The following is a 27857-nucleotide window of genomic DNA, read 5'->3' as shown; positions in this document are numbered from 1 at the left end:
CATGGGAGGAGGAGACTAGGGAACTAGAGAGAAGGAGGTCATGTGAGGAGCGGAGTGTGCGTGCTGGGCGGTACTCGGATATTAGGTCAATGATGTAGTTCGGGGCAGTATGGTGGACGGCTTTGTACGTCAGTGTTAGGATTTTGAATTTGATCCGTTGTGCAATCGGAAGCCAGTGGAGGGATTGGCAGAGGGGGGTGGCGGAGATGGAGCGGTTGGAAAGGTGAATGAGTCTGGCAGACGTATTCAGGATGGACTGAAGCGGGGATAGCCAGCGGCGAGGCAGGCCAGTGAGGAGGGAGTTGCAGTAGTCGAGTCGTGATATGATGAGGGAGTGGATGAGCTGTTTAGTGGTTTCTGGGGTTAGGAACGTGCGGATTTTGGCGATGTTGCGGAGGTGGAGTCTGCACGAGTTTGTTAAAGATTGGACTTGGGGCTGGAAGGATAGGTTGGAGTCCAGAATGACACCAAGTACTCTGGCCTGTCGGGCGGGTTTGATGGTGGCGTTGTTGGATGTGATGGAGAAGTCAATGGGGGGGGGTGTCCGGGCTGGGGGGAAGACAAGAAACTCGGTTTTGGAGAGGTTCAGTTTAAGGAAGTGGAGCGACATCCAGTCTGATATGTCGCTCAGTAGGTGTGTGATTCGGGCAGAGACCGAGGGGGTGAGGTGGGGGGTTGAGAGATAGATTTGTGTGTCGTCGGCATAGAGGTGGTAGTTGAAGCCGTGAGAGTGTATGAGTTGGCCAAGGGAGGAGGTGTAGATGGAGAAGAGAAGGGGCCCGAGGACAGAGCCTTGAGGGACCCCAACAGATTACTTATCTGCTCATGCCTATCATGAACAAATGCTGCTTTCATGAGTTACAGACCTGAAAAACTGAGAAGGAGAAGGAATTCTGACACTCATACAAAGCATCCATGTTATGGGTCTGTGACCCATATTGGTGTCGGACAAGAAAAACATTTCTAGACTCTGATGTAAATAGGGACTCTGCTGTAAGGGGGATTCTGTTGTAAGTGATTGACTCTGATGGACTGTCTACTTTCCAAAAAGGGGTCATTTGGGGGGTGTTTGTACTTACCTGACATTTTGGGGCCTCAAGAAATGAGATCGGCCGACAGTACATCAGGACTGATAGTTTTTCAGATATATCCCATAGTGTGTGCAGGGGCAGACTGACCATTTGGAAACTCAGGCACTGCCCGAGGGACCGGAGTCAGTAGGGGGCCCCATGAGATGCCCCTAGTACCTTTTTCAAAGGCTTTTTTGAGTTTGGGCAAGGAAACAGGGGCCCCATGATCCCCTATTGCCCGGAGGCCCCATGAGTTGTCAGTCCACCCCTGAGTGTGTGGACTCTAACTTTCCTACAGACTAAATAATATACACTGATTTGGGTTCTTTTCACCAAAGAAATGGAGCAGAATACATTTTGGCCTAAATGTATGAAGTAAGATTATTTATTTATAAAATGTTATACCGGAAACAAAAAACTTTTTTTTTTTAATTTTCAGTCTTTTATTCATTAATTTAGCAAAAAAATAAAAAAAGTGCTGATTAATACCACCAAAAGAAAGCTCTCTGTGTCTGTGTGTGAACAAAGTGATAAAAATGTACTTTGGGAACAGTGTTGCATGACCGCGCAGTTGTCATCAAGTTGTCATACCCCCTGAGCAGGAAGGGGGTAAAAGCGCATGGTATTGAAGTGGTTAAAGGATAAGTTCACCTTTTGGGCAAAAATAATAAACACACATTTGTTTTCAGGTAATAAAACGTACATTTATTATTTTTGTCCAAAGCAGCCTGTAAAGCATCAATAGATCGCTGATGCCATGCCGGTCTGCTGTAGACTTGTCAGAATATCTGCTTGCCATACGGGTTGTATGAGATGTACAGCCAAGCAGATGTTCTGAGAGGAAGCTTCAATGAACTACCACGGCACTCCACAACGTTGTGGTAGTTCATTGAATAATACAAGCTGACAGCTGCTAAGGCTGCTGGGACTTGTAGGCACTCATTCACAGAACTCTGTGAATGAGTGACGCAGCACTGTTTAGGCAGAGCCCCGCATGGCCATGCTGTTTTCAAATACAACAGATAGTACGGGGAGATATCTCCCCATACTATCTTTCAGAGGGAGTGGGGGTAGCAGACACGGCTGCGTCTGTGTCTATGGGAACATGTTACATGTTCCACCCTAAAAATGAGTGGAAGATGTAACATGTCCCAAAGGTGAACTTATCCTTTAAGTTGTTCAGGTTGGTGGGGTCCACTGAGGGCTTTTTAAGAATGGAAGTCATCTGTGAATGTTTTGGGGGGAGTGGAAGGTGCCAGTAAAGAGGGAGAGATTGTTAGGGAGCATAGGATAGAAGAAGAGGGTGACCATAGTAGTTGTGAGGGAACAGGATCCAGGGGACAATTGGTTAGGTGGGCATCTGAGGGAACAGGATCCAGGGACAGTTGGTTAGGTGGGCGTCTGAGGGAACAGGATCCAGGGGACAGTTGGTTAGATGGGCGTCTGAGGGAACAGGATCCAGGGGACAATTGGTTAGGTGGGCATCTGAGGGAACAGGATCCAGGGGACAGTTGGTTAGGTGGGCATCTGAGAGAACAGGATCCAGGGGACAGTTGGTTAGGTGGGCATCTGAGGGAACAGGATCCAGGGGACAATTGGTTAGGTGGGCATCTGAGGGAACAGGATCCAGGGAACAATTGGTTAGGTGGGCATCTGAGGGAACAGGATGCAGGGAACAGTTGGTTAGGTGGGCATCTGAGGGAACAGGATCCAGGGGACAGTTGGTCAGGTGGGCATCTGAGGTAACAGGATCCAGGGGACAATTGGTCAGGTGGGCATCTGAGGGAACAGGATCCAGGGGACAGTTGGTCAGGTGGGCATCTGAGGGAACAGGATCCAGGGGACAATTGGTCAGGTGGGCATCTGAGGGAACAGATTCCAGGGGACAATTGGTTAGGTGGGCATCTGAGAGAACAGGATCCAGGGGACAATTGGTTAGGTGGGCATCTGAGGGAACGGGATCCAGGGGACAGTTGGTTAGGTAGGCATCTGAGGGAACAGGATCCAGGGGACAATTGGTAAGGTGGGTATCTGAGGGAACAGGATCCAGGGGACAATTGGTAAGGTAGGCATCTGAGGGAACAGGATCCAGGGGACAATTGGTCAGGTAGACATCTGAGGGAACAGAATCCAGGGGGGCATCTGAGAACAGTTTAGCAACCTCTTCAGTAGTAGCCGGGTCAAAAGAGGAAAGTGTTGACTGTGCTGTTGGACAAGGTGTGTTAAGTAGGGGAAGTTATCTGTACAGTGGAGGTGTCCTCACGTATTGCATCAATCTTGTATTTGAAGTGATTGGCAGTCTCTTGGGCAGTGAGTAAGTTAGTGGGTAAAAGAGCTGGGGGACAAAACAAAGAGTTAAAGGTAGCAAAGAGACGGTGAGGACTGGATGACAAGGTATTAATAAGAGAGACAAAGTAGGTTTGTTTGCATGGAGGCAGGAATTGAATTTTAGGAGGGCAGGTTTATATAGGATGAAGTCCTTCAGGGATTTGGCTTTACGCCACAAGAGCACGACAATGTCTTGAGATTTCTGGTGTCAGTTTTCCAGGGTTGTAATGGTTGGGGCCTGATTCTTTAGTTCGAGGAGCAAGTTCGTCCAGTGAGGATGACAGTGAACTGTTGTAGACAGAGGTGGCCAGGTTAGGACAGGAAAGGGGAGAGTAGTGTCATTAGGTGTCAGTAGGTCAGAGGACTGCTGTATTTAATAATATGCTCAAAACTTTCAATGGAAAAATAAAAACAAGAGTAGTCATAAATAGAAGGTCCCATGGAGATTCGAACTCTGATCACTGGATTCAGAGTCCAGAGTGCTAACCATTACACCATGGAACCCTTCTTGTTTGATACTTGAGGACTATAGACACTTCTTTGAGGTTGTAAAGGACATGTAGATAAATCACATAAATATACGCAGTGTATTCCAGATGTTTTAATCTAAGTTATTATAGCCGATATTTAGTGTGTGTTTCCTTTTAGAAAACAAACGGTGGCAGCTATGTGTGTGTATACAGGTTATCTGCCGAGTAAACCCACCCCAGTGATGGTCACTTCTCTGTTACAGAAAGAGGAAAAATAAAGGATCTCCTGGCAGAATCAGCTAATAAAACTATATCAATGCTATTGATAGACTGCATCGTATACATCATTTTTTATTTTGTCTATCATTACACTTTAAAACCTAAAGGGTTAGTTTATTTTGAAAAAATGAACAAACTCACAACTCCTCTCTGGTCCCCTCTGCATGGACCTTAGATATTTCTCACCATCTGCTACCCTCTCCAGCTTGTATAATAGTCTGGCACTTAAAAATATCACTCCATCGCACTGGGGGCTGTGTAACGGCATAATGCAAGCAATGGCTGGTGTCCACTGGTCAGCAATGGTCATGTGATCAACTGACCAATCATTCTGGTTTCTTACAGGACGATGTCTCCAAACAAAGTAGAGATTCTCTTTGGTCAACGTAGTCAGTGCTGACCAATGAGCTCTTGCCATTGCAAGCAATATGCAGCTTTACCACCCCCCAGTGCTGTTTTGTGAAGTTTCAAAGTGGTGGTCTGTTATACCAGCTGGAGAGGACATCAGAAGATGAGGAACATATAAGGGGCATGCAGTTGGCACTGTAGTGTGTTGTCTTATTATATTATGACAGTTCTTTTCCAGAAAGACATCCAGCCAGCATAAATCCGGGTGAATAGTTGTAAACAGGGGCGGACTGACCATTCGAGAACTCGGGCACTGCCCGAGGGCCCGGGGTCAGTAGGGGGGCCCATGAAATGCCCCTGGTACCTTTTATAGGCTTTTTTTTTAGTGTGGGCAAGGACACAGGGGCCCCATGATCCCTTATTACCTGGGGGCCCCATGAGTTGTCAGTCTACCCCTGGTTGTAAATATTAAAAGATACTGCACATCACACATAGAGATCCAACCCTTCTCCAGATGACCAGGGTGTATTTATAAATGTACTATTCCCGCAGCAACCAATAGTCCTTTTCCAGAGAGATGCATTTATTCGGATAAAGATATTTGTTACAGATGACAGAAAGCCAGCTGAATATTTGTAAAGATTACAATGAACAACAGCCCTCAAAGTCCCATTCAAGATACTTCATATCAAGCATAGAGATACTACATATACCGTCCAGCATATGTCCAATCTATTATATGTACCTAGGTAGCTTCCATACATGGAATACTATGAGTTATGATCTATACTTGTGCTCCCATAGCAATGACAGGAAAAAACTCTTTCCCAGAAGAGGTACAGACAAGGTAGATGACAGGCAATCATTATAGAACCCTTCAGATAACCTTCCTGTCAGGGGCGGACTGACAACTCATGGGGCCCCCGGGCAATAGGAGATCATGGGGCCCCTGTGTCCTTGCCCAAACTCAAAAAAGCCTATGAAAAAGGTACCAGGGGCATCTCATGGGGCCCCCTACTGACCCCGGGCCCTCGGGCAGTGCCCGAATTTCCAAATGGTCAGTCCACCCCTGCTTCCTGTGTCCTGACACTGTATCCTGTGTTCTGTGACCTGTGTTTGGTCACCCTAGTCTTTTAACCAAAAAAAAAGCTTACTTGATATACTCATTTTCCCCATTCAGTACAATGGCAAGCGCTCTGATTGGCCACTTTGATCTTACATGAAAAGATAACAATTGTGGTCACTATAGTGTTTACCAGATACACAAGTCACCCTTTCACCATTTCCCATGAATTACCCCCTGGAGTCTAATTACCATCAATAAATACTTGTATGGTCAAATCACATATACAATGTACCCTTTGGAATGTCTAATTAGATAGCCAGGCTATTCCCCAAATACCAGGTGACCTGCATAAAATTAACATAGCAAAGAGTCTTTTGATGTGTAAATTGGTTTTGTCCAGAATGAACAGTATGTGTTTCAATATCTTCAATATATATATTACTCACAATATACTACATAACGATGTAAAAGGAATGGCCATAGAGGAAGGCTAAAAACACAACCATAGCAGTGAAATGTAGTTTTTTTTTCTTCTTTTGACTTTTATGTTAGAAAACTGCTGTCTTTTGTAGTATGTGTGAAGCTGCAACATAAAAAAAGGAAATCAACCAACTACATGTAAGAAAGGTTCCATTGAGATTTGAATTCAGATTGCTGGATTCAAAGTTTAGAGTACTAACTATTACACCATAAAACCCTTGGAGAGTGTTGTTCTAGAGGAGTGTAGAGAATCCTGTGATATTGGAGAGAGAGCAGGTTAAGCACTTGGTGACTGCCTACCCTCAGTTCTACAGGTGAAACTCGAAAAATTAGAATATGGTGCAAAAGTTGATTTATTTCAGTGATGCAACTTAAAAGGTGAAACTAATATATGAGATAGACTCATTACATGCAAAGCAAGATAGTTCAAGCCGTGATTTGTCACAATTGTGATGATTATGGCTTACAGCTCATGAAAGCCCCAAATCCACAATCTCAGAAAATTAGAATATTCCATGCAATCAATAAAACAAGGATTGTACATAGAACAATATCAGACCTCTGAAAAGTATAAGCATGCATATGTACTCAGTACTTGGTTTGGGCCCCTTTTGCAGCAATTACTGCCTCAATGCGGCGTGGCATGGAAGCTATCAGCCTGTGGCACTGCTGAGGTGTTATGGAAGACCAGGATGCTTCAATAGCGGCCTTCAGCTCTTCTGCATTGTTCGGTCTCATGTCTCTCATCTTTCTCTTGGAAATGCCCCATAGATTCTCTATGGGATTTAGGTCAGGCGAGTTTGCTGGCCAATCAAGCACAGTAATCCCACGGTCATTGAACCATGTTTTGGTGCTTTTGGCAGTGTAGGCAGGTGTCAAGTCCTGCTGGAAAATGAAGTCAGCATCCCCATAAAGCTCGTCTGTGGAAGGAAGCATGAAGTGCTCCAAAATCTCCTGGTAGACGGCTGCATTGACCCTGGACTTAATGAAGCACAGTGGACCAACACCAGCAGATGACATGGCTCCCCAAATCAACACAGACTGTGGAAACTTCACACTGGACTTCAAGCATCTTGCAGTGTGTGCCTCTCCATTCTTCCTCCATACTCGGGGTCCTTGGGCCTCTCCATTCTTCTTCCATACTCTGGGTCCTTGGGCCTCTCCATTCTTCCTCCATACTCGGGGTCCTTGGGCCTCTCCATTCTTCCTCCATACTCAGGGTCCTTGGTTTCCAAATGAGATGCAAAAGTTGCTCTCATCAGAAAAGAGGACTTTGGACCACTGAGCAACAGACCAGGTCTGTTTTTCTTTAGCCCAGGTAAGGCGCTTCTGACGTTGTTTGTTGTTCAGGAGCGGCTTGACAAGAGGAATACGACATTTGAAGCCCATGTCCAGGATCCGTCTGTGTGTGTGGTGGCTCTTGATGCACTGACTCCAGCCTCAGTCCACTCCTTGTGAAAGTCCCCAACACTTTTGATTGTTCTTTTCCTGACAATCCTCTCCAGGCTGCGGTCATCCCTGCTGCTTGTGCACCTTTTTCTTCCACACTTTTCCCTTCCACATAACTTTCTATTAATGTGCTTTGATACAGCACTTTGGGAACATCCAACTGCAATTACCTTTTGAGGCTTTCCCTCCTTATGGAGGGTGTCAATGATGGTTTTCTGCACAACTGTCAGGTCAGCAGTCTTTCCCATGATTGTGATTCCTACTGAACCAGACTGAGAGACCATTTAAAGGCTCAGGAACCCTTTGCAGGTGTTATGGCTTAATTGGCTGATTAGAGTGGGACACTTTGAGCCAAGAATATTGCACCTTTTCACAATATTCTCATTTTCTGAGATTGTGGATTTGGGGTTTTCATGAGCTGTAAGCCAAAATCATCACAGTTATGACAAATCACAGCTTGAACTATCTTGCTTTGCATTTAATGAGTCTATCTCATATATTAGTTTCACCTTTTAAGTTGCTGCACTGAAATAAATCAACTTTTGCACGATATTCTAATTTTTCGAGTTCCACCTGTACTGTGGCAGAGTGGCCCTACTGAGCCAGGGCCCGGATCACATACATGTACATGATCTGGCTCTTCTGGGTAGGTGCACAAGCATGCTTACCTGCCACCCCAGCTGTACTGTCATGTGCTTCATCACTTGCTGATCAGTAGGTGCCGGCCAATGATTAAGGCCAGAAGCCGCTGATCGGCTCAGTGAATGACAGAAGAGAGCCCTGAGTTGGGAAATGACCAATCATTCTGGTTTCTTACAGGATGTCTCCAAACAAAGCAGAGATTCTCTTTGGTCAACGTGGTCAGTGCTGACCAATGAGTTCTTGCCATTGCAAGCAATATGCGGCTTTACCACATCCAGTGCCTGTTTGTGAAGTTTCAAAGTGGTGGTCTGCTATACCAGCTGGAGAGGACATCAGAAGATGAGGAACATATAAGGGGCATGCAGTTGGCACTATAGTGGTGTAACAGGAATGGCCATAGAACGGCACTTTTTTTGAAGGCTAAAAACACAACCATGGCATTGAAATTTCGTTTTTTTTCTTCTTTTGACTTTTACGTTGGAAAACTGCTGTCTTTAGTAGTATATGCGATGCTTCAACATGAAAAAAAATGATCAACCAACTACGTGTAAGAAATGTTTTACTGAGATTTGAACTCAGATTGCTGGATTCAAAGTACTAACTATTACACCATAAAACCCTTGTGGATTGTTGCTCTGGAGGAGTGTAAAGTGCCGGTCTGTTATACCAGCTGGAGAGGACATCAGAAGTTGAGGATCATATAAGGATCATGCAGTTGGCACTATAGTGGTGTAACAGGAATGGACATAGAATGGCACTTTTATTTGAAGGCTAAAAACACAACCATGGCATTGAAATTTTTTTTTTTTTCTTTTGACTTTTACATTAGAAAACTGCTGTCTTTAGTAGTATGAGCGAAGCCCCAACATAAAAAAAAAAGAAATCAACCAACTACATGTAAGAAAGGTTCTACTGAGAGTTGAACTTGGATTGCTGGATTTAAAGTCCACAGTACTGACCATTACACCATTGAACCCAGAAGGTTAATCAGCTGGTGACTGCCTACCTTCAGTTTTACTGTGGCAGAGTAGCCGCACTGCGCTGGATCGCATACATACAGTAAATGTGATCTGGCTCTTTTGGGTTGGGGGCGCGAATATGCTCACCTACCACCCTGGCTGCACTGCCATTCGCTTCATGACTGTCAAGGTCCTACCTTTTCCCAGAGGTTATGCTGCTCCATGTGCTGGCATCCATCTTGGGTTTCTGCAGAGCATGGTGGGAGTCTTTTATGCCTTCAGGCCTCTGCGGTCCATCCCCCAGAGGGGTGTGGTTGATCACATATAAGCCTGTTGTCCGCACGTGCTCTTTGCATTCGTGTCTTGTGTGTTAGTGTTGCAACATCTCTGTTTATACTCTCGTGATGCTCCTGGAATCTGACTCGGCTTTTGACTAGACCAGGGGTGGGCAAACTTTTTGACTTGAGGGCCGCAATGGGTTCATATATTGGACCCGGGGGCCGGACCAAGAGTAGATGAATGATGTGTATGTGTCATCCATAGTAAGTATAGTAATATTCCCCCATAGTAAGCTTAGTAATTAATCCCCCATATAGTAATTCATCCCCCATATAGTAATTCATCCCCCATAGTAATTCATCCCCCATATAGTAATTCATCCCCCATAGTAATTCATCCCCCATAGTAATTCATCCCCCATAGTAATTGATCCCCCATATAGTAATTCATCCCCCATAGTAATTCATCCCCCATATAGTAATTCATCCCCCATATAGTAATTCATCCACCATATACTAATTCATCCCCCATATAGTAATTCATCCCCCACAGTAATTCATCCCCCATATAGTAATTCATCCCCCATATAGTAATTCATCCCCCATAGTAATTCATCCCCCATATAGTAATTCATCCCCCATAGTAATTCATCCCCCATATAGTAATTCATCCCCCATATAGTAATTCGTCCCCCATATAGTAATTCATCCCCCATAGTAATTCATCCCCCATATAGTAATTCATCCCCCATAGTAATTCATCCCCCATATAGTAATTCATCCCCCATATAGTAATTCATCCCCCATAGTAATTCATCCCCCATAGTAATTCATCCCCCATAGTAATTCATCCCCCATATAGTAATTCATCCCCCATATAGTAATTCATCCCCCATAGTAATTCATCCCCCATATAGTAATTCATCCCCCATATAGTAATTCATCCCCCATATAGTAATTCATCCCCCATAGTAATTCATCCCCCATATAGTAATTCATCCCCCATAGTAATTCATCCCCCATATAGTAATTCATCCCCCATAGTAATTCATCCCCCATATAGTAATTCATCCCCCATAGTAATTCATCCCCCATATAGTAATTCATCCCCCATATAGTAATTCATCCCCCATAGTAATTCATCCCCCATATAGTAATTCATCCCCCATAGTAATTCATCCCCCATAGTAATTCATCCCCCATATAGTAATTCATCCCCCATATAGTAATTCATCCCCCATAGTAATTCATCCCCCATATAGTAATTCATCCCCCATAGTAATTCATCCCCCATATAGTAATTCATCCCCCATAGTAATTCATCCCCCATATAGTAATTCATCCCCCATAGTAATTCATCCCCCATATAGTAATTCATCCCCCATATAGTAATTCATCCCCCATAGTAATTCATCCCCCATATAGTAATTCATCCCCCATAGTAATTCATCCCCCATAGTAATTCATCCCCCATATAGTAATTCATCCCCCCTATAGTAATTCATTCCCCATATTAAGTCCCCCCTGTGTCAATTCACTTACCTTTGCTCCTGTCGCCGTGTTCCCGCGCCGTTCCGGTGTAGCATGAAAATCTGTCTCCTATGAGGATCTGTCCCCCTCGACGTATCTGCGCATGTGCCAGTTTCAGGCATTAGCAGCCGATCGGCGATCTCCGGCACATGCGCAGATACGTCGAGGGGGACAGATCCTCATAGGAGACAGATTTTCATGCTACACGGCGGACTGTGAGAGGAGCCTAGCGGGAGCCTAGCTCCGCGGGCCCGGATTAAAAGGTCCGCCGGGCCGTATACGGCCCGCGGGCCGTAGTTTGCCCATTGCTGGACTAGACCATTCTCTGCGGTTTCCTTTGATCTGACCTCCCATTGCTGAACCCGGCCTGTGACCTGTTATTCTTGTCTACTGTTCTGTACCGTTTGTCCCGTTGTTGTCGACCCGGCCTGCCCGACTACGCTATTGTCTGATCTGGTTCCTACCGGCTACACGCCATTGGCGGCGGCCATTACCGCAGCTGGGGTGTCTCGGGGGCTGTGACCTGGTTCCTGGCTGCGTCAAGTCCATCCCCACGATCAGGGGCCCTGGTGAAGGTCAGCCTGGGACTTAGACTCCGCACCCTGAGGGACTCCGGTCTGTGGGTGGTGGTTGTCGTCAGTCAGTGCGTGACCCTGCCACTAGGCCTGCCTGTCCGTTCCACAGCTCCTGCCCTGACATTGGCATGCCGATCAGCAGGTCCCGGTGTTTTATGGCCTGGGACCCGCTGATCAGCTCAGTGAATGACAGAAGAGAGCCCTGTGTTGGGAAACAACACAGAGCTCTCCACAGACAGCGGTTATGTGCCGTTTCTTTTTTCTTACTGCAAGGAGTAACAACCGGTACATTGCTTAGTGAATACTGCACACAGTAAAAATTGTTAGGCACACAGTTAAAGCGGAGCTCCAGTCTCCACAAAAAAATTACAAGTCCGCAGTCATAAATCCTGTAGCTGCTGACTTTTAATATAAGGACACTTACCTGTCCAGGGATCCAGCGATGTCCTCACCGGAGACGATTCTTCAATCAGCTTTGGGCGCAGGAGCTGGAATCTTGGGTAAGGGAAACCGGCATAGAAGCCTTCTGCTTTTACAGCCGGCTTCCTTCTACCCATGCATGGGCCTCGCTGCACTGCATGACTGTCTTGCAGTCTTCTGGGACCTGTGTGTGTCACAGAGGGCTGCGGGGGAAAGTCGGAGGGGCCAAAAGATGGCCTCTGCGATCTTACCCAGAAGTGGGAGTGGGTACTTTTCAAAACCAGGTACCAGCTCCACCTAAAAAAGTGCCAAATTTGGCAGTGGATGGGGGAGGAGGCAAGCAAGTGGAACAGCTCATTTTGGGTGAAGCTCCACTTCCTTTTGATTCTCTCTAAATGTTAATACCTTCTGAGCCAGTGACAATGTATATTATTAGTAGTGTTGGGTTCGATGTTCTAGTCAAATGTAAGTTTGATCGAACATCGGCCGTTGGTGTGTTCGCCGAACACATGAACGATAAGAACTGTTCGCCCGTCGAGCTCCCTACAATGCACTGCTCTTTCACAGTGCATTGTGAGAGCCATGATTGGCCAAAGCAATGCATCTGGCCACAGGTCAGGTGCAATGCTTTGGCCAATCATAGCATAATGCACTGTGAGAGCCATGATTGGCCAAAGTCATGATGGCTTTGGCCAAACATGACTCACGGCTGAGTTCACACCCCACACTATATAAGGCTGCTTACACAGGAGCCTTGTGTTGCTGGAGCTTAGTGGAGTGTTAGGAGAGTAGTGTGGTGTGGTGTGGTGTAGTGTAGTGTAGTGTAGTGTAGTGTGGTGTGGTGTGGTGTAGTGTAGTGTAGTGTAGTGTAGTGTGGTGTAGTTTAGTGTAGTGTAGTGTAGTTTGGTGTGGTGTAGTTTGGTGTGGTGTGGTGTGGTGTGGTGTAGTGTAGTGTAGTGTAGTGTAGTGTAGTGTAGTGTAGTGTGGTGTGGTGTGGTGTGGTGTGGTGTAGTGTAGTGTAGTGTAGTTTGGTGTGGTGTAGTGTAGTTTGGTGTAGTGTAGTGTAGTGTAGTGTAGTGTAGTGTAGTGTAGTGTAGTTTGGTGTGGTGTAGTGTAGTGTAGTGTGGTGTGGTGTGGTGTGGTGTAGTGTAGTGTAGTGTAGTGTAGTGTAGTGTAGTGTAGTGTAGTGTAGTGTAGTGTAGTGTAGTGTGGTGTGGTGTGGTGTAGTGTAGTGTAGTGTAGTGTAGTGTAGTGTAGTGTAGTTTGGTGTGGTGTAGTGTAGTTTGGTGTAGTGTGGTGTAGTGTAGTGTAGTGTAGTGTAGTGTGGTGTGGTGTAGTGTAGTGTAGTGTAGTGTAGTGTAGTGTAGTTTGGTGTGGTGTAGTGTAGTTTGGTGTAGTGTGGTGTAGTGTAGTGTAGTGTAGTGTGGTGTGGTGTGGTGTGGTGTGGTGTGGTGTGGTGTAGTGTAGTGTGGTGTGTTGCTGGAGCTTAGTGGAGTGTTAGGAGAGTAGTGTAGTGTGGTGTGGTGTGGTGTAGTGTAGTGTAGTGTGGTGTAGTGTGGTGTAGTGTAGTGTAGTGTGGTGTGGTGTAGTGTGGTGTAGTGTAGTGTAGTGTGGTGTGGTGTAGTGTAGTGTAGTGTAGTGTGGTGTGGTGTAGTGTAGTTTGGTGTGGTGTAGTGTGGTGTAGTGTAGTGTAGTGTGGTGTGGTGTAGTGTAGTGTAGTGTAGTGTGGTGTGGTGTGGTGTGGTGTAGTGTAGTGTAGTGTAGTGTAGTGTAGTGTAGTGTAGTGTAGTGTAGTGTAGTGTAGTGTAGTTTGGTGTAGTGTGGTGTAGTGTAGTGTAGTGTAGTGTAGTGTGGTGTAGTGTAGTGTAGTGTAGTGTAGTGTAGTGTAGTGTAGTGTGGTGTAGTGTAGTGTGGTGTGGTGTAGTGTAGTGTAGTGTAGTGTAGTGTAGTGTAGTGTAGTGTAGTGTGGTGTAGTGTAGTGTGGTGTAGTGTAGTGTAGTGTAGTGTAGTGTAGTGTAGTGTAGTGTAGTGTAGTGTAGTGTGGTGTAGTGTAGTGTGGTGTGGTGTGGTGTGGTGTGGTGTGGTGTAGTGTGGTGTGGTGTGTTGCTGGAGCTTAGTGGAGTGTTAGGAGAGTAGTGTGGTGTGGTGTGGTGTAGTGTAGTGAACAGCAGTGTAGTGGTGTCAGTGAAGTGTCAATGTGTTTTACAGCACTTCTATGTCACCGCTGTTCCCATTTTTTTTTCTTTGTTAATTTTTTCCCAGTCTCAAGTCTTTTGCAGACTCTAACAGGTTTTCTTCTAAGATTGCCCTGTATTTGGCTCCATCCATCTTCCCATCAACTCTGACCAGCTTCCCTGTCCCTGCTGAAGAAAAGCATCCTCACAACATGATGCTGCCACCACCATGTTTCACGATGGGGATGGTGTGATCAGGGTGATGTGCAGTGCTAGTTTTCCGCCACACACAGCATTTTGCTTTTAGACCAAAAAATAAAATTTTGGTCTCATCTGACCAGAGCCCCTTCTTCCACATGTTTGCTGTGTCCCCCACATGGCTTCTCGCAAACTGCAAACGGGACTTCTTATGGCTTTCTTCCAACAATGGCTTTCTTCTTGCCGCTCTTCCATAAAGGCCAGATCTGTGGAGAGCACGACTAATAGTTGTCCTGTGGACAGATTCTCCCACCTGAGCTGTGGATCTCTGCAGCTCCTCCAGAGTTCCCATGGGCCTCTTGTCTGCTTCTCTGATGAATGCTCTCCTTGCCTGACCTGTCAGTTTAGGTGGACGGCCATGTCTTGGTAGGTTTGCAGGTGTGCCATACTCTTTCTATCAGAGACATCAGAGTCGCACTACATGAACTACATGTGACTTTGGATGTGTGTGAATGTGTGTTCCTCATCTTCTGATGTCCTCTTCAGCTGGTATAACAGACCACCACTTTGAAACTTCACAAAACTTTGGATGTGTGCAACTTTCATGCAACTATGGATGGGTGCAACTTGGATGCGACATTGGAAGGGTGTGATTTGGATGCCACTTTGATGCTACTTTAATACTACTCGAGTGCCAGAGAGTGTAAAGTTTCATTAAAGTCACATCAAAGTCGCACTACGTGAACAGAACTGTCATACTTTCCTATTAGCAAAAAAAAAGTTGCAACAAAGTTGCACCCGTCCAAAGTTGCATCAAAGTCGCACCCACCCACCCAAAGTCACATCAAAGTTTTGAAATTGCAGCCTGTGTGAAAACTATATAGTGCGGTTCCCAGTGTAGGAAGTGGCTTCTGCGATTTCCAGTGCGTAAGGGTACCATTAGGATTAATGGCGCCCACATGCATCTCCTGGGTGGCAGCACGGTTTCTGTCTGGGTGATTGTGGCTGAGGGAACAGGTGCGGTCCTAGAGCAGCAAACACCGGCACGGGCGTGACCCTAGGCTTAAGTAAACAAATGTATCTGTCCCATTACAGGTATGAATGGGCACATTACAGCACCAGCGTTTTATTGTATTCCATTTCTTTCCTTTTTCCTTCAGATGAAAAAAATGCAAATAAACAAAAGGTAACAATTGAACATGATGGAATCTGGCTTGTTTCTAGTCAAGGGTAAAAAAAAATAAAAATAAAACTACCATCCTTCGAGCCGGAATCGAACCAGCGACCTAAGGATTCCTGTATGTTTCTTCTACAGTCCTCCGCTCTACCAGCTGAGCTATCGAAGGGGCTGATTGTCCCCTTGGTGTCACTGCTTACACTTTGACTTAGTATACATATCTACCTTCGAAAGTGCACTATTAGATAAGAAGGATGGATTTATAGACTGAATCATTTGAAAGTTAACTATAAAATGTTAGCAGTAAAAGAAAAATAACATTTTGTGTTGGCCAGGATTAAGTGTTTGGAAGGCAGCTATGCTCAATACTAATCCACCAAAGCAACATATCGGAGGAGTTTGTAAAGTCTCACACTGGACTACTACACAGCTCTGGAAGAAATACACAAAGCACACCAAGATTCAAAAAATAATTCACATCATATATTCTTGCTCCCCTTCAGTCTGGATCAGGGGCGGACTGACAACTCATGGGGCCCCCGGGCAATAGGGGATCATGGGGCCCCTGTGTCCTTGCCCAAACTCCAAAAAGCCTATGAAAAAGGTACCAGGGGCATCTCATGGGGCCCCCTACTGACCCCGGGCCCTCGGGCAGTGCCTGAGTTTCCAAATGGTCAGTCCACCCCTGGTCTGGATTTTTCCCTCAACACTCCACAGAAACTGCTCTCCTTAACCCACAATCTATTAACCCTTTGAGGACCATGAGATTACGGAATGCCAAAATAATCAATTTTTTTGTTTTTAAAGTTCGTACAATTCAGTTGCTGTAACTAAGCCATTTCATGAAATAATTGGCAAAAATCTAGATCCATTTGTTGTTTGTTGAATATTTTGACTCAAAAAAAAAAAAAAAAAGAGTTTTAAGTTCTTAATCAGATGATACAGGCAACAAAAACATGGGACAAATACATCCCTTGGTCCTCAAAGGGTTAGCAACTAAAACCAATGGACACTATTCTGTACTCCTAATCCTGGACCTTTCAGCTGCTTGTGATAAGGTTGACCACCTCCTCCTCCTTAAAAAACTTCACTCCTTTGGTCCCAGTTCCTGTATTCTTTGTTGGTTCTCATCCTAACTATCCCCCCGTACCTTCAGTGTCACTTACAATCCTTTAATACTACTCAAGTTCCAGAGAGTATAACGTTTCATCAAAGTCACATCAGAGCTGCACTGCATGAACAGAACTTTCCTATTAACAGAAAAAAAGTTGCATCAAAGTTGGACGCGTCCAAAGTTGCATCAAAGTTGGACGCGTCCAAAGTTGCATCAAAGTTGGACGCGTCCAAAGTTGCATCAAAGTTGGACGCGTCCAAAGTTGCATCAAAGTTGGACGCGTCCAAAGTTGCATCAAAGTTTTGAGATTGCAGCCTGCATAAAAAGCGTATAGTGCGGATCCCAGTGAGGGAAGCGGCTGCTGTGATTTCCAATGCATGAGAGTTCCATTAGCATTAATGGCGCCCACACGCATCTCCTGGGTGGCAGCACGGTTTCTGTCTGGGTGATTGTGGCTGCGGGATCATGTGCGGCCCTGGAGCAGCGAACACCCGCACAGGCGGGGCCCTAAACTTAGGCAAACAAATGTATCTGTCCCATTACAGGTATGAATGGGCACATTCCAGCACCAGTGTTTTTGTATTCCATTTATTTCCTTTGTCCTTCAGATGAAAAAAATGCAAATAAACAAAATGTTACAATTGAACATGGATTGAATCTGGCTTGTTTCTAGTCAAGGGTAAAAAAAATAAAAATGCATCCTTCGAGCCGGAATTGAACCAGCGACCTAAGGATTCCTGCATGTTTCCTCTACAGTCCTCCGCTCTACCAGCTGAGCTATCGAAGGGGCTGATTGATCTCTAGCTGTCACTACCTACACCTTGACTTAGTACACATATTTACCTACTAAAGTGCACTATTAGATAAGAAGGATGGCTTTTATAGACTGAATCATTAGAAAGTTAACTATAAAATGTTAGCAACAAAAGAAAAGCAACATTTTGTGTTTGCCAGGAATCAAAGCCAGATTAAGTGTTTGGAAGGCAGATATGCTCAACGCTATACCACCAAAGCAACATATCAGGAGTTTGTAAAGTCTCACACTGGATTACTACACAGCTCTGAAAAAAATACACGAAGCACACCAAGATTCAAAAAAGAATTCACATAATATATTGAGTGTAGGGGTCAGGGGTAAGTAACCTACAACCTTCTTGATCCCCTTCAGTCTGGATGTTGCCCTCAACATTCCACAGAAACTGCACTCCTTAACCCACAAACAATCTAACAGTTAAAACCAATGAGAACCAAAGGTGTGCTTCTTGAACCGCTTGAGGCTGACAGAAAATGAAAATCACCCCGCTGGCAGAGAAAAAAAGATGGGAGCAGCAACCCAAGTTACTCCAGAAATTTAGCGGTATAGATAAGAATGGATGCCTCTCGAACAGATTTCCAGGAGTCAGAGAGGAACAAGATGTAGTAAGATGCCCTCACCCATCACTCTGGCCATGCCCTCTGATGCATCTTGCCCTGACCATAGGGGGCTTGGTCACAGAGGCTCTGTGGGGATCGGTCCAAGCGGTACCCATCCTTATCTATACAGCTAAAACCAATGAACCCTATTCTGTACTACTCTTGGACATTTTGACTGCCCTTGATAGGGGTTGACCACCCCTCCTCCACAAAAAAATTTGCTAATTTTGTCTCAGTTCCTGTATTCTTGGATGGTTCTCATCCTACCTATCCCACTGTACCTTAAGTGTCACTAACAATTCTACTTCCTCCTCTCCTCTTCCTTTCTTTGTAGGGGGATTTGAAAAATCCCCATGGCCCTGATGAAGGAGATATCCCAAAAGGCTTGGCTTCAAGCAACTGAAAGTCGAAGCGCTAAAAAAAGGTGTGCTTGTGATCCTTGCTGGAGTCAAAAAGGATCATGCAGCCTGTTCCACAAGCATAGTCATACTGGCGTAAAGGGCAGTGATAGCGTAAGCGTGTGTATGCGGTGCGCGTGTCCCGCTGTAAGGGGTGAGGTGCAGCTGCCCAGGGCTGGCCGAGCGCAAGGCAAACCGAGGAGGCAGGGAGCTCTATTGAGAAACTGAGTAGCCATAAGTACTTTAGCCAGGAGCAGGCACCCTTCCCCAACTTGTGTTCGTTAGTATAGTGGTGAGTATCCCCGCCTGTCACGCGGGAGACTGGGGTTCGATTCCCCGACGGGGAGGGAAGTTTTGCTTTTCTACCGACTTACCCACACACCTCTCGGCCTCTGTACTCAGCTTAACTCCTTGGATGGTCATTGAAGAAGGCAAAGGGCACATTCGCAGGACATGACAATTACGCAACTTCCTCTTATGGACACCCAGCTCAACAGTAAGTGGCACGCCTTTCTGGACCAAGTCAAGCTTTCAACTTCACAGGACGTGGATGCTTCACACCAATTGTGGAATTTCACGCTGGGGTATGTACTTCCCCCACTTCCTGGCACCTTCAAATTTCTCTACACCTTTCATCTCTACTTCTCCACATTCATTGCCAGCAGCCCATTTTGGCCCCACACACCTTGATTTCCTCTTCTCCCATTACTCGCTCTAGAGACTCCAACTTTACTTCCACCATCTCTGGACCTCCTCCATCATGTGCAATTCCTGCACCCTTGTCCGCAAAAGATGACATCTGCAGGCTCGCAGTTTGAAAGGCGTAGGCTAGTCAGCTCAGTCTGCTCTTCACAGATCATTAATACTCTCCTGAAAGCCCACGAGCAGGCCAACAGACAGCAGAGGACGCAGCAGATTCATTGGTTTGGTCTTGGAGAGGGTCTTTTTCACCCTCTCTCCCCTGGTCAGGACGTTGCGTGTTTATAAGCATATCCTCCTGAATTCTCAATGGTTGGTGATGTGTTGAGACAAAATGTCCTAATTGATAATATCTATGTGTAAAATAAATCTTTTTTACTCCTTTAATCCTTAAATTCACATAATTGCTTCTTGTCTATTATAAACATTATTTATGCATTTCTTTTTCTAAACCATTTCCCAGCAATATTATCATTCCCTGGTGGAAAAAAAGCTGTGTTCTCCAGGAGTATCAACTGTGAATTATACTCCCAAGCCATTGATTTATGCAACCCATCCCATATTCTTAACACCTCTCTTGTCAGTGTACTGCTTTTTTCACCTAATACTCAAAACTTCCATGGAATCCAGATATTCCTCTCCAGCTGTACAGGACTGAATATGCCTTCCTTTCTAGCCCAACTTTTTTTGTCTGAACTATGTCCAGTCTACCACCCGGGATAGCAACACCGACATATAATATGTCCTCATGTTTGACAAATTGGGGTTTATTTACTAAAGCTGGAGAGTCCAAAATCAGACTCCCTTCTGCATAGAAACCAATCAGCTTCTAACCTCAGCTTGTTCAATGAAGCTTTGGCAATGAAACCTGGAAGCTGATTGGTTTCTATGCAGAAGGGAGTCTGATTTTGGACTCTCCAGCTTTAGTAAATAAACCCCATTCAGTCCTCCTTTCTTTTTGTTGTTGCATAGAGTCTCATAATGAATTCTTGTTTTCTGATTAGTCCATATAAACCTCAGTATCATTTTTCTTATTATCCTGAAGAAAGATCCTGGTAAATATATTGGGTGCATTTGAAACTTATACAGGATTTTTGGCACTATCACCATCTTAACCAAGTTAATATGTCCTATCCATGAGACCCACCCTATTGAGAGTCTTCTCAACTCGTCTTTAATGTCATTTATTGATGGGATATAATTAACTTGATATAAGTTTTTTATTGACGAAGTTAACTTTATTCCTAAGTAACTTAATTCTATCTCCCTCCATGTGAAAGAAAAGTCTTTTTGTAGAGTCTGCCTCTCTGCCTCAGATGCGTTAATATTTAAGATCTGATTTTGATAAATTTATTTTCAAGTTTGACAGCTCCCCATTTCATTTTAATAGTCCCATTAGATTAGGCAACAACATTCTGGGATTAAAAATATAAATCAACATGTCATCTGCATATGCTGCAACCTTGTGTTCCACTTCTCCTAATTTCAATTCATCGAATATCTGTATTCTTTTTTACCATTACTAGCAATGGCTTCAAGGATATTACAAACAACAGTGGTGATAATGGACACCCTAGTCTAGTACCATTATACATTTTAATGGACTTGAAGAGACCCATTCACCCTGATTGATGCAGAAGGTCAATCATAGAGCCCTTTTATCCATCTTATCATTTTACTCCCTATTCCTAATACTTCCAGAGTGTTGATCATAAATCCCAAGTCTACCCTGTCAAAAGATTTTTCTGCATCTATCGACAATATAATCGCCGACTATTTCCCTTTCCTTGCTTTCTGTAAAATTAACAATGTTCTTCTTCTTTCTCTCCCTGGGACAAATCCCACCTGATTTAGATGTATCCACTATGGCATCGGCTCCTTCTGCCTGGTGGATAGGACTTTCACAAATAACTTTGTATTAGTATTTAATAGTGATATGGGTCTATAGTTAGCAAATTGTGCACTGTTCTTCCCTTCTTTAACCACTTGCCGCCCAGCCACCGCATATAAACGGTGACAGGGCGGCGCTCGTAGGCAAAAGCACGTTTTAAAACGGCTGCCTTCAAAACAGGTAGCGCGCGCCCGCCCTACCTGTCCCGCAGGAGTCAGCAGCAGGTCTCCGCCGCTGGGTCACAGACAGTTTTTACCGGCCATTTTCCCACGATGAGCGGTGATCACTGACACAGAGCAGGGCTGCATTGTTTACACACAGCCCTGCTCTGTGACAGTTCGCCGACAAGCTGCAGAGGGAGAGAAGAGTTTCTCTCCCTCAAACAGCTCCCCCTTCCCTCCCCCCCCCCCCGTCCAGTACACACCCCCGCCCCCTAGTAAAACACTCCCCTTACATAGCAAATTCTAAAAATGTTAACCCCTTCCTCCCCAGTGACATTAGTTCAGTTTCAGTGGTTTTTTTTCACTGATCACTGTATTGGTGTCACTGGGGATGTCAGTGACCCCAAGTCAGTTCCCCCCCAGTGTCAAAATGTCCGCCGCAGTCCCGCCATAAGTCGCTGGTCGCCGTCATATGTCGCTGATTGCCGCCATATGTCGCTGATCGGCGCCATTATTACTATAAATAAAAATTAAAAATCCCAGTATCTTTCCCGCCATTTGTAAACGCTATAACTTTCACGTAAACCAATTAATTTACACATATTGGGTTTTTTTTTAGCAAAGACATGTCGCAGAATGCATTTTGGCAGAAATTTATGACTAAATTTGATTTTTGCATTTTTTTTTACTGGACATGTTTTATAGCAAAAAGTCCAAAATATTGTTTTTTTTTCTCAAAATTGTCAGCCTTTTTTTTATAGCGCAAAAAATAAAAACCGCACAGGCGCTCAAATACCACCAAAAGAAAGCTCAATTTGTGGGGGAAAAAAAGAATGTAAATTTCATTTATGTACCGTATTGCATGACCGCACAATTGTCCGTTAAACTAGCGCAGCGCTGTATAGCAGAAAAATGGCGGAAATTTCAGTATCTATACCATAGATTGTAGACGCTATAACTTCCACACAAAGCAATCAATATACACTTATTGGGATTTTTTTACCAAAAACATGTAGCAGAATACATTTTGGCCTAAATTTATAACCAACTTTGAGTTTACTATATATTTTTTATAGCTGAAAGTAAAAAATATTGTTTTTCTTAAAAATTTGGGCCTTTTTTTGTTTATAGCGTGAAAAATAAAAAGCGCACAGGTGATCAAATTACACCGAAAGAAAGCTCTATTTGTGTGAAAAAAAGGACGTAAATTTCGTTTGGGTGCAGCATTGCATGACCAGTGCAGCGCCGAGTGGCAAAAAGAGGCCTGGTCATTAAGGGGGGTAAATCCTCAGGAGCTCAAGTGGTTAAGGATAACTGTTATATGTGCATGGCGTGATTCTTCTCTCATTGCTGTCCCTTCTCCTAATGCATTCATATAACTACAAAGTTTAGGTATTAACATTTCTTTACATTTTTTTATAATATTCTACCATATAACCACCGGGACCCGGGCTCTTTCCTCCAGCCATATTCTTCAAAGCTGCTCTAATTTCATTTTGAGAGATTATACGATCTAGGGCTGCTAATTTATCTTCTGCTAATTTTGGTAATTGTGTCTCCTTAAGGAATTCTAGTCTTTTCCTATTCTTCTCTTCCTCTATTCCTTTCTGATTTTTAAGGTTCACCTCGTAGAGCTTACTATAAAACTTTTGGACATATTAGCTATATAATTTTTGGATTTCTTCTCCTTCAACCTTTTCATCAGATATTTCCCTGGCCTATTCCCCCACCTGTATCTTTCCTTTGAAACGCTATTAAAAACCTTCCTGGTCTCCTGTTTCAATTCTTCTCTTTTACGGGTGATCTTCTGATATACCTCTAAATCCTGTTTTTTTGTTTATTAATCTGTTCTAATTTATATAACTCTTCCATTACCTCCTTTATTTTCATCTCATGTTCTTTCTTTTTTTTTGTCCCTAAAGCTATCAAAATTCCCCTTATGGTGGCCACCAATAATTCCTCTGTTTCATTCAAAGCAAAAAATTGCTCAATTTCTTCCTTTAACCTTTCCTCTATTTTGGAGTCTTGTATAAGTGACTCATTTAGTCTCCACATTGCCCTCTTATTTTGATCTCCACCTACCCATAAGCTCTCTGTAAAAGGGGCATGGACTGATATAGATATCACCTTAATGTCGGATTTAATTAATGCTTCCAATTGTCTGTGCTCTATTAGAATATAATCCAATTGTGACTATGATCTGTGCACAGACGAGTAGAAGGTATAATCTCTTTCTCTAGGGAGTTTCACTCTCCAAATATCTATTAATTGATTTTGATACAATCTCTTTTTTAGCATTCTTACTCTTCTACCTCCCTCTCTCTGCACACCAGAAGACGCATCCATCCATGGATCCAGGCACAAATTAAAGTCAACAGCTACAATCAGACCACCTTTCTTAAAATTCAATATTTTACCAAGCACTTCTTGTAGAAATGTTTATAGGTTCTTATTTGGGCAGTAGATATTAACTAGCGTATATTTTTGTCCTTGTATTTCTCCTCTAAGGCCCAAGTATCGACCCTCTGGGTCAACCAGTTTCTCCTCCACCTTAAAACCTATATTTTTGGAAAACCCAATTGCAACTCCTTTAGCCCTCTTTATTGGTGAATCCGCATAATGCTAGTGTGGATAGCTCCTTCAATATAACTTGACATTTGAATCATAGGTTAGGTGTGTCTCTTGTAAGAAGACCACGTCTATAGAATGTTGGTATACTTCCCTCAAAACCTTCACATTGTAGGCCATAATATTAAACAGACTCATATCTTTTTACTGCTTCTCTTCTCCACCACCCCTCCATTTACATGTAGGCCGGCAAAGAAAATTCATATAATGTAAAATAAACAATCAAGTGAGCGCTTCTTAAAAATAGAAATAAAAGCAGCTTGCATAAGGAAAAAAACTCGAAATCCTTAAAACCATATAGATCAAAAATGCAGCACTAAAACACATATGAGTATAAATACAGTTGCAAGAATACGTATGTGAACCCCTTGGGATTACGTGGAGTTTTGCATGAATTGGGCATAAAATGTGCTCTGAACGTCATCTAAGTCACAACAATAGAAGAACACAGTCTGCTGAACATAATACTACACAAACATTAGATGTTGACATGGTTTAATTGCACATAACATGTAAACATTCACAGTGCAGGGAGGAAAAAGTATGTGAGGCCCTAGCTTAATGACTTCTCCCAGAGCTAATTGGAGCCAGGAGTGAGCCAAACTTGACTCCAATCAGTGTGATGATATTGGATGTGTTGCTGACAGCTGTCCTGCCCTTAAAAAACACACACCTGTTTTGGGTTTACTGGTTTCAAGAAGCACTGTCTGATGTGAACCATGCCTCGCAGAAAAGAGCTCTCAGAAGACCTACGATCAAGAATTGTTGACTTGCATGAAGCTGGAAAGGGTTACAAAAGTATCTCCAAAAGTCTTGATGTTCATGTGTCCACGGTAAGACAGACTGTCTACAAATGGAGAAAGACTCCAAGACTGCAAGAGCACAGCACAGAATGCTTCATGAGCTAAAGAAGAATCCCAGAGTGTCAGCTAAAGACCTACAGAAATCTCTGGCACATGCTAACATTTTTGTTGACACATCTACAATAAGGAAAACATTAAACAAGAATGGAGTACATGGGAGGACACCACGGAGGAAGCCATTACTGTCCAAAAAGAATATTGCAGCACGTTTGAAGTTTGCAAAAGAGCACCTGGATGTTCCACAGCACTACTGGCAAAATATACTGAGGACAGATGACACCAGGATTGAGTTGTTTGGGAAGAACACACAACACTATGTGTGGAGAAAAAAAGGCACAGCACACCAACATCAAAACCTCATCCCCACTGTAAAACATGGCGGAGGGAGCATCATGGTTTGGGGCTGCTTTGCTGCCTCAGGGCCTGGACGGATTGTTGTCATTGATGGGAAAATGAATTCCAGAGTTTATCAAGACATTTTGCAGGAAAACGTACGACCATCTGTCCTCCAACTGAAGCTCCGCAGAGGATGGGTGATGCAACAGGACAATGACCCAAAGCATACAAGTAATTCAACAAAACAATGGCTGCAACAGCACAGAATACGCCTTCTGGAGTGGCCCAGTCAGAGTCCTGACCTCAACCCGATTGAAATGCTGTGGCATGACCTTAAGAGAGCGATTCACACCAGACATCCCAAGAATATTGCTACACTGAAAGAGTTTTGTGAAGAGGAGTGGTCCAAAATGACTCCAGATCGTTGTGCAGGTCTGATCTGCAACTACAGGAAACGTTTGGTTGAGGTTATTGCTGCCAAAGGAGGGTCAACCAGTTATTAAGTCCAAAGGTTCACATACTTTTTCCTCCCTGCACTGTGAATGTTTACATGTTATGTGCAATTAAAGCATGGCAACATCTAATGTTTGTGTAGTATTATGTTCAGCAGACTGTGTTCTTCTATTGTTGTGACTTAGATGACGTTCACAGCACATTTTATGCGCAATTCATGCAAAACTCCACGTAATCCCAAGGGGTTCACATACTTTTTCTTGCAAATGTATATCTTACATAAAAATGAAATGCAAAGTGACAAGTGATAATAGATAAATCAAATCGCTGAAGATGAGCGCAATAAAGTGACAATAGTGTGTCGTCTTAAATTAGACAAATTGAAATAATGTAAATGCACATTATAAATGTATAGCAGTCCATAAAATATAGTAGAAACAACTTTTTCTTATAGGTGCCTAAATCATCCAGTGTCTGGGGATAATGGTCGCTTGGAGTTGCATTAATAAGGTGTTAGTGACTTCTGTGGATAAGAAAAGAGGTGTGCTTGCACTCACCAGAAGCACAATATATTTGCGCATGTATATGACACTCAGAAGGGCACTAATGGTCATTTAGGAACCGGTAGGGATGAGGCACTTCTCAGGCACTTAGTACACCCTGGGAACAGATTCCAGACCTCTCAGTGGGACCCTCACAGCAAACTGGGACAGCTCCTTGGTTTCACTTCCAATCAGATCAGCACCAATGGATATCCACCTTTAACCACTTGCCCTCCTAAGGATTTACCCCCCTTAATGACCACGCCTCTTTTTGCTACTCGGCGCTGCACTAATTCAACTGATAATTGCGCGGTCATGCAATGCTGCACCCAAACGAAATTTACATCCTTTTTTCACACAAATAGAGCTTTTTTTCGGTGGTATTTGATCACCTGTGCGCTTTTTATTTTTCACGCTATAAACAAAAAAAGGCCAAAACTTTTGAAGAAAAACAATATTTTTTACTTTCAGCTTTAAAAAATATATAGTAAACTCAAAATTAGTTATAAATTTAGGCCAAAATGTATTCTGCTCCATGTTTTAGGTAAAAAATCCCAATAAGTGTATATTGATTGCTTTGTGTGAAAGTTATAGCGTCTACAAACTATGGTATAGATACTGCAATTTACACCATTTTTTTGCTATACAGTGCTGCGCTAGTTTAACGGACAATTGCGCGGTCATGCAATACGGTACATAAATGAAATGTATGTCCTTTTTACCCAACAAATTGAGCTTTCTTTTGGTGGTATTTGATTGCCTGTGCATTTTTTATTGTTTGCGCTATAAAAAAAAAGACTTACAATTTTGAGAAAAAAAACAATATTTTGGACTTTTTGCTATAAAACATGTCCAGTAAAAAAAAATGTAAAAATCTAATTTCGTCATAAATTCCTGCCAAAATGTATTCTGCTCCATGTTTTTGCTAAAAAAAAAACCCAATACGTGTAAATTAATTGGTTAACGTGAAACTTATAGCGTCTACAAATGGCGGGAAAGATACTGGGATTTTTTTTTTATTATACTAATAATGGCGCCGATCAGCGAATTATGGCGGGACTGCGACAGACATTTTGACACTGGGGGGGATCTGACTTGGGGTCACTGACATCCCCAGTGACACCAATACAGTGATCAGTGCAAAAAAAAAAAAACACTGACACTGTACTAATGGCACTGGGGAGGAAGGGGTTAACTTTTTTATTCACTGAAAGGGTTAACTGTGTGAGGGGAGTGTTTTACTAGGGGGCGGGGGTGTATACTGCAGGGGAACACGCTGATCCGGAGAGATAAACTCTTCTCTCCAGATCAGCATGTCAGGAGCTGACAGTGTCAGGAATGGACTCAGCACTGGTGGTGGGACTCACCTGCCGTGTGGGCTGCAGTACCAGGGATGACCAGCGGGTGCTCTCAGCAGCCAGAAGCTCACTTCTGCAATCAGCCAAACCTGGGGCTGATTGCAGAAGGTGTATTTAAGGGATGGCCAGACCTGCAGTCTGGGCCTTGGTGTATGTTTTCCCATGAGCCCCTGTACCTGGTATCTTGTGTTCCTGCCTTGTTGCTGACCCTGCTTGATCCTGACCTCTGCTGATCGTCTCCTGTTGAACCCGGCTTGTGACCCTGACCATTCTCTGCCTGATCCTTTGTACCGCGCTGCCCGTGAGTTACTGAACCCAGCTTGTGACCCTGACCATTCTCTGCCTGCTCCTTTGGTACCTTGCTGCCCGCACATTGCTGACCTGGCCCGTCTGACCACGCTAACTACTCTGCCATCCATCCATCCTGCACGGATCCAGCCGTCCCTGCTCACACCTTCTGCCTCTTCACATCAGGCTTTCTACCTGCACCTACCTCTGGCGGATCCCTCTACCACTAGCAGGTGTACTCAGGGGCTGCGACCTGGTTCCTGTCTGCTC

General features: G+C 44.0%; 2 non-coding genes across 2 annotated transcripts; both read right to left on the bottom strand.

Moving 5' to 3' along the window:
* Positions 1 to 15524: 15524 nt before the first annotated feature.
* Positions 15525 to 15612, bottom strand: TRNAY-GUA (transfer RNA tyrosine (anticodon GUA)). The gene is given in 2 exon segments: positions 15525 to 15560; positions 15576 to 15612. It is a non-coding gene; the product is annotated as a tRNA-Tyr (tRNA).
* Positions 15613 to 17256: 1644 nt separating this feature from the next.
* On the bottom strand, positions 17257 to 17344 carry TRNAY-GUA (transfer RNA tyrosine (anticodon GUA)). Its single transcript is given in 2 exon segments — positions 17257 to 17292; positions 17308 to 17344. It is a non-coding gene; the product is annotated as a tRNA-Tyr (tRNA).
* Positions 17345 to 27857: the final 10513 nt, after the last annotated feature.

This window comes from Staurois parvus, unplaced genomic scaffold (genome assembly GCF_062004578.1).
Source record: "Staurois parvus isolate SC_StPar_1 unplaced genomic scaffold, SC_StPar_1.0 ptg000782l, whole genome shotgun sequence".
Lineage (NCBI taxonomy): Eukaryota > Metazoa > Chordata > Amphibia > Anura > Ranidae > Staurois > Staurois parvus.
The sequence above is the reverse complement of the archived record's forward strand: the minus strand, read 5'-3'. Positions and strand labels throughout refer to the sequence as shown.